The sequence below is a fragment of the Cnephaeus nilssonii genome (genome assembly GCF_951640355.1).
Source record: "Cnephaeus nilssonii genome assembly, chromosome: 21".
Classification (NCBI taxonomy): Eukaryota; Metazoa; Chordata; class Mammalia; order Chiroptera; family Vespertilionidae; genus Cnephaeus; species Cnephaeus nilssonii.
The window spans coordinates 19,942,314-19,952,869 of NC_137092.1; the positions used below are offsets into that span (position 1 = coordinate 19,942,314).

The 10,556-nt window shown below is 47.5% G+C and overlaps 1 protein-coding gene across 1 annotated transcript in view; it reads right to left on the bottom strand.

The window, feature by feature from the left end:
- Positions 1–10,000, bottom strand: part of TNR (tenascin R) — a gene marked incomplete at its 3' end in the record, with an annotated part of 73,894 nt that extends 63,894 nt beyond the window's left edge. The window contains exon 1 of the mRNA XM_079760536.1: positions 9,898–10,000. The remainder of the gene's footprint in view (positions 1–9,897) is intronic.
- Positions 10,001–10,556: the final 556 nt, after the last annotated feature.

A 10,556-nucleotide genomic window follows, 5' to 3' on the forward strand; every position in this document is an offset into this window, starting at 1 on the left:
AAAATAGAGTTTTCCTTCAAACATCAGAGATTGTAATTGATAATCAATGCATCAGACCTCAGAAGGTGTAGATAAGAAAAGATTAAATGACTTTTAGAAATTATTCAGAGATTTTAACTGGTTAAAACCTTTTCTATACAGAAATTGATAGCCAGTTTGAGATTGAATTGCCATGGCCTAGAACAAAGAATATTCTTACATGATATTTTAAAATTTCATTATAATTTTTGATATTTTACAACAGCACATTGTACAATTATCCCAAACTTACAAACTAATTCTTTGAATGTTTGGCAGCAATTTAAAAAGCACATGAAAGGATTTAATCCCTTCCACTGTGTGGAAGGCCCCCTGGGAAGGCATTTGAGCATTCTATATTGACCCTTCTTGCTCTTTTTGCCAAGAGGGACCCTCTTATAATCCAATTGCCCATAGCTGTTGCCTGAGTTTTCTGTTCATGCTGAGGTTGAAGCCTCATGGTGGCTGGTACCATGAATCTGTCTCTGGCACAATGGCGTGAGCTGGGCCCTCCCTGGAGAAGAAACCTGGGTACCCCAAGATCTGTGATCAATGCCAGGGCCCCACCAGCAGGCGAGGGGATCCCAAGGCAGGTGCTAGGCATGGAGGCCATAGGGGCATAGGCTACCAAGGAGACAGAACTGAACCTCACATCACCCTGCTTGGCCCCGGAGGATGGCTGGTTAGTCAAAGACGGGTAAGATTCCTCAAGGGAGGAACAACCTAAGACAGGCACAGTCGCAGAGGGGCCATCAGGAGAGAACTTGGGGGTCAACAGAGGTGGGGCACAGAACCTCACCCCCCCAACATTGCAGGGGTTTGAACACTCGCCCCTTCTGAAGGAGGTCTCCTGCCCCATGGCTGCTTCGCGCTTCCCATGCCAGCTCAAATCGGGACCCAGGCAACGTACAGAGACTTGGCCCAGCTTGGATTGAGACCCAGGCAACAGAGAGTTGGCTGATGGCAGCTGCCCTATATCTAAATCCAGGAATGCTCAGGGCTTTCTCAAGGATGCAAAATAATCCTTTCCATTAATATTTACTGAGTAAACTAAGATTGTTGTTATTTAATGAGTATTAAATTTGACAGTAAAATAGTCAAGTTTTCAGATTAATTTAAATTGGCTAATTGAAAATAAATAAATATTCAAGAAAATGTAATTGTACAAAAGCTGTTCCTAAAGTATTAACCAAAATTTCTATTGATGGTTCATTTCATGGTAAAATTACTTAACATGCAATGAACCTAAAGCAGTCATATTTTGTGCAGAAATTAAAATTTAAAGTTATCAAGACTGCATTATAAAAATCTTCCAAAACCTCCTAAAAATTAAATAAAAAAGGGGGATAGTGGAAAAATACCATGTAAGAAAAAATATCCTGTAAGTAAATTACATCTAGAAAAAATTTTTTACTTTGAAAATTAATTTTCACACAGCAGGACACCCATGAAAAACATATATGGTGTCAAAATAAGCCAAAGGAAAATTGTTTGGGCAAAAAAAATAAAGGATCCCAAGTAAAATTTATAGAAAAGAGTTCTCTATTAACCTTGGTCGAGAATGTGTTTGTATATTTTCAGAAAACAACTCCTAGACCATGTGGATTCCTGCAACAGAGAGGAATTAACAGGAATGCTCCAGCCATGAAGACATTTGGCCCTTGGGCATTTAGAAAAATAACCGACCTCGTAAAACAGCAAATAGATTCAGCTTTAGCAAAACCCATTCAGATTCATTATCAATGCCTGGAAATGGCCGAAAGGTGGGGCTCGGTTTACCAAGAGCGAGAAAACCTCCAGACCCAGACTCGCTCCTTCCCTACGGGGACAGCATCTTAACCAGAGGGATGCTTACCTACGCTCTGGCCAGAGCCAGAGCCAGAGGTATGGGTATCAAACCGAGTGCAGAGCAAAGCATTGCAAGGGAAGATCGGGACATTTTTTCCAACCTCCTCTGGATTTCCCTGAGAGTACACCTGGTTTGCATAGAGGTTGACATCAATAAAAATAATGGCTCTGCCTCTCCTCCCCAAAAGATGTCAAGAGCCACACATGGTGGGCATACAAAGCCCACGGGAGGAATCAGGTCGATGTTTCCCCGGTTGGTTAAGGCCCACTCCCTTCTCTTAAACAGAGAGGGAGGAGATGTCAGGAGCCAAGAGTCAATGACAAATTAATTCTAACATTATTTCAGTAAGCTAATGAAACAGAACCTCATGGAAAACTGGTCCTCACCATAGGCCTACTTCCTCATGCCTAAGGACAAAGCATTCTTCGCATAACTACCCTCTAACCACCACACCTGCCCTCCAACCATCACATCCTTTATCTATAAGTCAGCACCCCTCACGACCCTAGTCAATTACCTAAACCCACATGACCCGCTCAGCCCCCATCCCTCCTAGACATCTCCCCTTCTAGAAACCACCTGCACCCACGGCTACTTCCTCATACCCCCTTCCCTGCCTGCAGCCCCTGCTGGCAAGCACTGATAGGTCCACAGTTCACTCCCCGCGCCCCACCTCCCACTCCCTGACTTGGATATAAGGCACCGTTGTAAGAATAAAAATTTGAGGCTTGATCAGAAACCCATTTGTCTTGCCTCCATTCTTCGCGTCCCTTGTTTGTCTCGTTCTCTTAGGTTCGTCTCTGGTGTCTGCGTTGTTGCCCCGCGGGTCGGGGCAACAGCGCGTGAGAGAGAAGTAAACCTCCGGTTTTTGAAGCACAGGTTTTGTTTTTGGTGTTTCCCACAGCACAACCTAGTCTACCAGGAGATGTATAATATAGAACTGGATTTTAATAGATTTCTCTTTAGATTGAGAAGACAGAGTTCATTATACACAAAAGAAATTGCATGTGATAACCTCTGATATGTGCTAGAACGTAAAATAACATAACATAGCAACATAACATGATTTGTTCAATGAATGCAAGTATTTGAAGGAATGTTAAATGCTAAGGGATCGGACATTTCTATGACAAAAGGTTCAAGGGAGGTAGTTTCCACTGAATAAGGGGAATCTATGAGAAAACGTATTTTTTGGCTCCATATAAAGAATAGTTTTTCTAATTGTCAGAGCTACTGGATTGTCATGATAGGTAGTGAGTTCCGGTCACTGGAGGTATCCAAGCACAAGCAGTTGGACTACTTCTTGAGAATGCTGAAGATGGCCTTTCAAGCACCACATGCGAGATTGGACTAACAAGAATGTTAAGATCTTCTCCCGGATACTTTTCGAGTTCATGCCTTTGAGGAGTGTGCCCAGTATAATACTGTGTTCAAGGGCCGCCATAACAAGTTACCACAAACTGGGTAGCTTAAAACTACACAGCTTTCTCACACAGGGACGGTTCTGGGCACTAGAAGTTCAAAGCCGAGATGTCATCAGGGCTAGTTCCTGCTAAGGGCTCTGAGGGAAGGTCTGTCCCATGCCTGTCTCCTGGCTTCTGGTGATGGGCGAGACCCCGAGGCGCTCCTGGGCTTAGAGATGCATCACTCCCATCTTTGCCTTCATTTCCACATGGCCCTTCCCTGTGTCTCCGTGTCGTCACATGGCCGTCTTCTTTCAAGGACATCAGTCATACTAGATTAGGGGTCCATCACTCAGTATGACCTCATCGTAACTAATCACATCTGCAATGACCCTATTTCCAAATTAGGTTACTTTCTGAGGTGCCAGGGGTTAGACTGTCAGCATATCTTCTTTGTGGGATATGATTCAATCCATAACGAATACCATTGGGCATTTTTACCAGACACTGAGCTAAGCATTTCCCTTATAATTTCATTCATTCCTGACAACCAACTTATAAGAGAGAGAGGAGTGATATTCAGGAGATTTAGTAACTGGTGTGGCTCAGGCAACACCCAATCGGAAGAGGCATCAACTAATCAGACTGGCTGTAAACAACCAGCAGGGATCCATGGTGATGTCACTATGATGGTATCTCCTCTTTTAATTTCCATTGTTTGAGAGGAGGAAAATGAGCTTCAGGAAAAACAAGGTATTTGACCAAGACTGGCAGCTACTGAAGAAGAGGAGCCAAGACCGAGGCCAGTGTACCTGCGTGTAGCCTGTGCTCTTCACTGCTGTTTCCCCGCCGGCCTTAGTGGCCACATGCCATTCTCATGAAAAGACTTACAAATCAACACGCTTACAAATCAACACGCTCCTCTCTCAGGATCAGATTTAGGACTTCCTGACAGTGATGACTTTTAGCTTAATGCTTTCTCTACCAATCCTGTCTCCCACCTCCTGGCGGGAAGGCTGGTCTGATGGTGCCTGGCCTCCTGTGTCCTGGGAGTCAAAAGCAATTCTACATCAGCAAACCTTGATCCTCGAGGAGTTGGGAGACGTTCTTTAAACGTGCTCTTCCCCACCGAGCCAGCAGTTACAGAAAACCGGGGCTGGCACCAGCAACCTCCGGCTTCATTCACTTCTCTGAGCTCCCTCTGGTGTGTTCCCACCAGGCCCAGTCAGCAGCCATTGTTAATCACACCACAGACTCTCTGCTTCTCTCTTGTCTCTCCACATTTCGTTTAGGTTGCTTTTCTGCACAGACAGAGAAGGTGGGATGAATGGGATGAGGGGCGTCATTTTCCTCACTACTTCTGACGCCTGCTGAAGGTCGAGTGAAACCAATGCTTATTCATGCCCGTAATAAACGTGCCCTTGGTTCTACTGAGCTCATGTCACTTAGTAATTGTTTCGAAGTGGCTTTTCTTTCTTGTGTCCCTGGCTTCCTCCCCTGCCTCCGCCTCCTGTTCCTTGTGTGGCTAAGGATGCTCACTGCTCTGCAGGCCTTTCTGTGGCACTTTTCAGCAATGCTGTGGGCAGGTCTTTGCAACGTCCCCTACCGAGGGCCTGGTCTAATCCCATGGCTTACCCTCGTGCTGCATTTGCTCCACTGTCTCCTTTAGAGGGGTCCCACCTGCTCTGAGACCCATGATCCGGCTTTGGGGTGTGTGTGTGTGTGTTGGGGTTTGGGGGGGGGGCGGTGTCTGCATCTCTAAGCTAAATGCAAATCTGTCACCAAAAACCACTTGAGAGACTGGAGGGGACCCGCAGAGCCGCCTCCTCTCCTCTCAGTCTTCCTGTCTCTCTGGTGCACCCCCCCCCCCCCCCCCCGCCCCGACCACAGCTAGGGAGACTCCAGGCCTAGAAGCAAGATGGGCCCGTCAGAGATGGTGGGAATAGGAGAAAGGAAGTAAAAACAGGAAAGATGGAGGGGGGAAATGGCAGAGCGCCAGGCTGGCCGGAGGAGCAGCCGAGAGTTCTGTAGGTAGAGTGAGAAAATATAACCCTGAGGGACAGATAATATACGCAGGCTTCAATGATACACTAACCGTGGTGAGTGAGACCGATAGCTATTGACCCCAGAAATGCGAGTGCAAGGGAGGCGCAGTAATTCGATAGCTTGATACTCAAGAAATCCTGGTGGTGCCATTGATGCATTTCCAGCGCTCCAGCTTCCTTATCAATATAACTATTGTGGCGGCACTGGGTGTCTTCGAGGAATTTGTAAGAGGCAGGCAGATGGCAGGATGGTCTTGGGGACTGGAGTAGTGCCCGGTTTCTGAAGGTGCCGTCCCCTCTGGGAGGTCACCCCGGCCCGGCTGAAGCTCCTGCCCCAGCTAACGTGGCTCCTCAGTGGCTTTATTTTGCTTTTCCCCCTCCACTGCCCTCCCCCGGCTTCATGTCCTCTCATTGAGATGCTACTGTTCTAGAAATACATCCTGCAGACGAATTTTCCCAGACCGGAGGAGAAGGGCGAGGAGAGCTGGTCTCAAGAAGGTAGGTGTGGGGTGGGTGGGAAGGGGGAAGAGGAAGGCCGCAAGTCCCTCACAGAAAGCTATGCCTTTGTAATCTTTCTTCCCCCCCCCCCCCCCCCCCTAGAGTCAGGGAGGGGCTGGAGGTGACAAACACTGGCAGAGGGACCTCAGAAACAAAAAGAAGGAGGAAAGAAAAGCGTGTGTAGGTTGTTGGGCAGGTTGGGTGAGGCGAGCTTTTGGAGGGGTGGGGGCGGCCAGTGGTCGGGATTTCTCGCTTCCGCCAACCTTAGTACCCACTCTGTCCCTAGTGTGATTTATAGAACAGAACTGTATCTGTGAAAAAACGAGTCTTTTTTTTTTAGGTAGAAATAGTTTAAAAATAGTTCCCTTCCCTGCCGTTGGGATGCTCTGTCACTTGGAGAAAGAGAGTAATTATGAAAGACGAGGGTGTAATGGGATTACTGCGGCCCCATTGTGTCAGCGGAGGCAGCGGGCTGCTGGGAGGACGCGGGCCGCTCTCTCCATCAGCACTGGGCCTTTATTGGGCCTGTCAGGTTTCTGTAAAGAACCCGAGGGCAGAAAACTCCCTGCAGACTGGGCCGCACGGCTGGCCCGGAGCTGTCAGCGGCCCGCGGTGGCGTGGGAGGACGGCTGCCCCACGCTCCCCAACTGCGGTCACCTGATGCGCCCCATCGGATCCGCAGGGAGGGCCTTCGGTGCAGAACCAGGTGGGGTGCATGCAAGTGCTCAGCCCAGGACGTCTGTGGCTTTGCGTCGGAGTGGGTTAGAGAAACCACAGGGCTGGGCCGGGGGGATCCAGCTCTGGACTCCTCCAAAGGCCCTATCGTGTGTGCTCTGTGAGAACTCTAATCGTCCTGATCTCTCAGGACAATTCCTTCTTCATCTGAAAAACAGGGTCTTGGATATGGACCCAGGGAATAACACCAACGGAGGGACACTGTCATGCCTGGGAGTGAGCATGAGGTCAGCCAGGTTTGAATTCCCATTTTGCAAGACAACTGGTGAGGCCGGCAGCTCTGCCCGCTGGGGGAACCATTTCCTGTTGGGCAGCGGAGGCTGATGGTCTGCCTTCCAGGTTGCCCCAGGATTTCTGGTCAATAGAGACCCCATTTAGGTGAGCATTTATCCACTTTTTATAGACCCCAAAGAATTCTTAAAATATGTAGAGCATTAGAATATATATAATTTAAAAGTATATACCATTGAATGCTGAGAACCACCAATGGATTACTCCCATTTTACAGATGAGGCTCAACGCATGGGAGTGATTCGCCCAGTTGCACACAGTAAGTTAGAGCCAAACTGACTCCTGAGCCATATTTCCAGACTCAGTTCTGTCTCGGGCGCCATAGCCTCCCTTCAGCAGCGGTTTCCATCCTTTGGAAGTAGGTAGGATATAAATAATGAATTCCTAATTAATGTCCACCATTTTGGTCAAGAATTCTTCCAAGAGTCTGACTTTTGCTGTCATTGATGTCTGTTTTTTTGTTGTTTTTGTTTTGTCTATGTTTCCTGAGCTGGGGGAACAGCACATCCCCATTTGCTGTTCAATTATTCTGGAAGCGTCATATTACTCTTCATCTTTCTCTTCTTTACGTTTAATAAAACGGCAAAGAGAATTCCCTGGGATGAAAGATGGCCAATAAGACTATAGCCTGGATCAATGGCTCTTATCTCCTGCCCGAGATAGTCCTTAGAACAGATGAAGAAATTAGTTCACAATATAAAATGTGGTCTCTGCCCTCCTGGGCCTTATCATCTGGTTGAGAAGACTGGTCTCCTGAACATAAAAGCGAAGTTTGAGAAAGCAAGGCAGTCCATTTTTATTATTAAACTGAAGATCACCCAATTTAAGTTTAAGAGGCACTCCTAGCAGTGAGCAGAGATGAGGGTGAGAAGTGACCTCAGTGGCTCCTGAAGAGGGAGGGACCCAGGCCAGACGGAGGGGTGGTGTTGGAAAGGTGGATGGAGTCATGGGGTGCAGGTGGGGAGAGCGGGCAAAGGGCACAGCATGAGCAGAGTTAGTTGGAACCCCAAGGACAAGTGCAAGGAAGTTCTCTCAGGACAATCCCTTCTTCATCTGAAAGGAGCATCTTCCGTCTTCGCAAAGGCTTAACATCAATGAAAATTAGATTATGAAAATAACGCATGCTGGTGTTTGCCTGTGAGGCAAGGGAGGTGCTCATGCATTAGCAGTGATCCTAGGGCTTGATGTCCATGGACCAGTGGGGGCCTGGAGGACAACTCGGGGAAATCCAATTTATAAAGGTGGGCTCAGAACATCTAATTAATTATGCTTGTAAATGTAGAAATTGCTGGATTTCTAGGGCATTGAAACCCTTTAGAAACAAACATATCTTAGGACTAGTCACCTGTAAAAATTATACTTATCCACATTCAGAACACCAGATAATTCATCTGTTCTAAAAATACCTAATGACAGATTCAAATATCAAATTCATGCTGTTTTCAATTATATGACATAACTCTATTGGAGCTGATCCTTCCAGCAGGAACAGAATAATTGCTTTCGTATTGGCTATCCATTAATTCATTCAGATGGCTTGTATGTTGGAGGTGACAGCTTATGAACACTCGGCTCTAAAGGAGCTCTAAGGGAGTCATTGACTTCATTGGGTGAATTATGACTTTTAGAGCATAAAATAGCACTGCCCTGGCCCAAAGACTACACACAGGTGAATTATATTTTCTAGTGCCTGAAACACCATAATTATTTTATAACTGAAATCTGAGGATCCTCTGAGAGCACTGGGGTATAGAGCACAACTTGCTTAATTAAATCCAGTTCCACACTGATTGCATGCGTGAGACCGGGCTAGATTTCATGGAGAACTCTCAGGTAACTCCCGGTGTCACCTGGAGGAAGCTAATCGCATAACTAGGATTAACAGCCGACTGGGATGAGTGCCCTGTCAGAGGTGTGGGGAAATTCTGGGAGCCCAGCAGATGGAAGCATTTCTACCAGAAGACTCTTTAGAGAAAGCTCAGTGGGAAAGGTGGCGTTTGCCTTGGGTCTTGGAGAATCAGGAAGACTGTGAAAGGACGAGGCAGGAGAAAGGCAGCAGAAGTGAGAGGAGCAAAGTGAAAATCATGCCCGAGGAAGGGCCCGGCTCCTGGGTGGTGGCCTGGGAAGGGGGTGGGGGTGGGGTGGAGAGGGTCTGTGTGTTCAGAGATGGAAGGTGCTAAGATGTCAGAGAGCCGTGACTGGCATCTCCAGAAACAGGCTCTGGATCCCATGGGCGTGTTGAGCCACCGGTGTTTTGTAAGCAGAGTATGACATCATGATTAAGAAACCCTTCGGCATCTGTGGTTGCAACTGGCCCCGAAGATGAATCCTAATCTGAAAAATGTAAACGTTTGTTTTGCTTGTCATTTATCTTATTTTGCAGTGATGCGGTTGCTAAGGCCCAGATTCATCTTCCTCATGACTTTAGAGAGTGATTTTTCCAGGGCACATAATTCCTTAAATTCCTTCCCTCTCCCTCTCTGTCTTGACAAAATGCATTTTGCTCTCCATTAAGTTATACAGTATCATCTTTGTTCATTATTGTTTAAAGGGGGCTCCAGCGAAATTCAAATGTGGTTTTATTAACTGCTGCATCCAGAAGATATATTGTAAAATATTGGACCTTTAAATGTTTTCAATCTGAATAAAGACAAGAATTGACTATCTAGCTACAAGCAGCTAGCTGCCTTTCTGACAAATTAAGAATACAGGCTCTCAGTGTAGCCGATTCCTGAGGCTTTGGGAAGCCAAGCATGCTATGAGGGTCCCCAAAGTCCCGGTGTGGTTCATAGCGGGTACAAATCAGCCCACAGGAGGATGCAGAATGCCTCGGGTGGGCTAGGGTTTATACCTGAAATCCCTGTACGTGGCGCCCTGGTCTCTGATGGAAGTTCTCCCCCAGGGCAATCTCCTTCCTCCCCAGCCTCCTGTGCACTGTTCCACCATCCTCCCCTCTCTGCACACACACTCCTGGAGAACTTCCTTCTGCCCCCCAGACCCTTCTCCTCCCTTCTCCTCCCTTCTCCTCCCGGATCTCTATCCCCAGAGGCTCTCTTACCCTGGAGTTTCCCACTTAGCCACGTGGAGCCCAGCAGGGGAGCTGTAGAGTCCTGGCTTCCTCCCGGGAGCCGCATGCTGGCTGTGTCCCCCATAGAACGACACTGCTTCCCTCAAGGTAACCTTCTCTGCCTGACTCTCAGGGTTCCAGTAACCTCTCTGCCACTCCCCTCACCTCCTCTGTGTGTGGGGATGATAAGAGCTCTGCTGGGCTGGGTCCAGTGTGCTCACTGACTGGCTGTGACTGTCCAGGGCTGGTCCCTGTAGTTAGGGAACTAGCTTCCTGGGAAGGGCCGTTTCTCCAGACCTTCCTTCTGTCCCCAACTCTGCTTAAAACTCCCCTGTCTCCTGTGCCTCATCCCTCAGCAGTCAAATGCCAAAGTAACACAAGATACAGTATTGGCAATAAATTAACACCTTCTGAAAACCTATTTGGAAACAGGGAGGCCTTAAACCATAAATAACAGTGACATTTTCATTTTAACAGCAGCCTTCAACTAACCTAACGGTGGACATGGTTCAGCGCGACTTCACGCGGAGCCGAAGAAAGATTCATGGCCTTGAGAGGATTCAGCAGTTTTTCTCCCGCATTGATCTTTCTACCTTTCCCCTTTTGAAAAGCACTAAAATGAGGCGGAGTGACAGACTCCTGACATTTGC